Below are 1,415 nucleotides of genomic sequence, written 5' to 3'. Positions count from 1 at the left end.
GGCTGACTTATGCTGGGGGTTTATTTCTATGACTGGCATCCAACCAGGAGTGCTTCTGTAATCAGGTCAAAAACGTTGCTGCACCTAAGACTCAAAGTCAGGAAAGCATGAAGACTCATGGCAACTGTTTTTGTGTTACAAATTTGCCTTCTGAGCCTTCCAAAGATTCTGAGAACTTTTTACTTAAAACAAACCCCTGCACAAGATTGTTAACAACGTTTCTTTCTCAGTCATCTTGTAACTCAAGACCAGCATCTCTAGACCTATGGGTTGCAACCCTTTAAGTCACCAAAGGACTCTTCCACAGGGGTCAAATTTCAGATATCCTCCATATCAAATATTTACATTCTAATCCATAACAGTAGCAAAATTGCAGTTATGAAGTAACAATGAAAATAATTTTATAACTGGGGGTTACCACAACATGAGGAACTGTATCAAAGGGACAGCATAAGGAAGGTTGAGAGCCACGGCTCAAGACCAAGTTAGAGTCCCCTCCATAGCACACCATCCTTTCATTCCAATCTGGTGCATGCTAATGCCCTCCAGGATGTGTCATAGCTGAGATCAGCTGGAAGTCACAGTTCATGAAAGGTGAGCCACTCCCATCCTGTCTTCAACATAGCTGGAGGGAAGGTAGGCTGGGTTAGGGTTAGGGCTGAGATCATTAAGGGGAAAGGGTACACTTTGTGCTCTGGAAGGAAGAAGAAAGATTCAGAGTTGACACTATCTTGGAGAGGTATTTTCACAAAGAATGGATTGAGATGAGCCAAAGAATGGAGGGCCACTTGGTGCTAGCACCAGCCAGGGGCTAGATACAGGAGGGAGGAAGATGTGGAGTGGGGGTAAGATAGATAACGTTTTCAAATCTCTTGAGTTTGAGAGTCTTCAGGACCAAATAGAGAACTAATGTGAGAAGGTGATATTGAAGTCCAACTTAAAGCTGAAACGGTGGGTCAGGAGTTAAGAGCAACAATGCACCTACAGAGATCCTACACCAGTGTCAGGCCACTCACACACTCCGCAAGTCCAGACCAGATGATGCCTTTTCTGGCCCCCAGGGGAACAGCACTCATATGCACCCATTTTCACACTGACACATGGGTGTACACATAGTGAAAACACTTTCACACTGACACACAGGTATACACAAATTGAGTTACAAATTAACTGAAAAAAATAACACTTTGATGACATAAGAGTTGAAAGTATAGTACAGTATAAGAACAAATAATAAGCATCATATTTAGCTAACTTTTATTTATTGTGTATATTTAACTTGTATAAACAGTGGTCTACTTCATTTAACAGTTGGAGTTTCTTGTAGGGGATTATCTCATGAGCATATTTCTAAACTCCAATATTAAATCAATCTCTCTCTCTCTCTCTCTCTCTCTCTCTCTCTCTCTCTCTCT

The sequence above is a fragment of the Mus pahari genome, chromosome 9, assembly GCF_900095145.1.
Source record: "Mus pahari chromosome 9, PAHARI_EIJ_v1.1, whole genome shotgun sequence".
Taxonomy (NCBI): domain Eukaryota; kingdom Metazoa; phylum Chordata; class Mammalia; order Rodentia; family Muridae; genus Mus; species Mus pahari.
Note: the sequence above shows the minus strand (reverse complement) of the source record.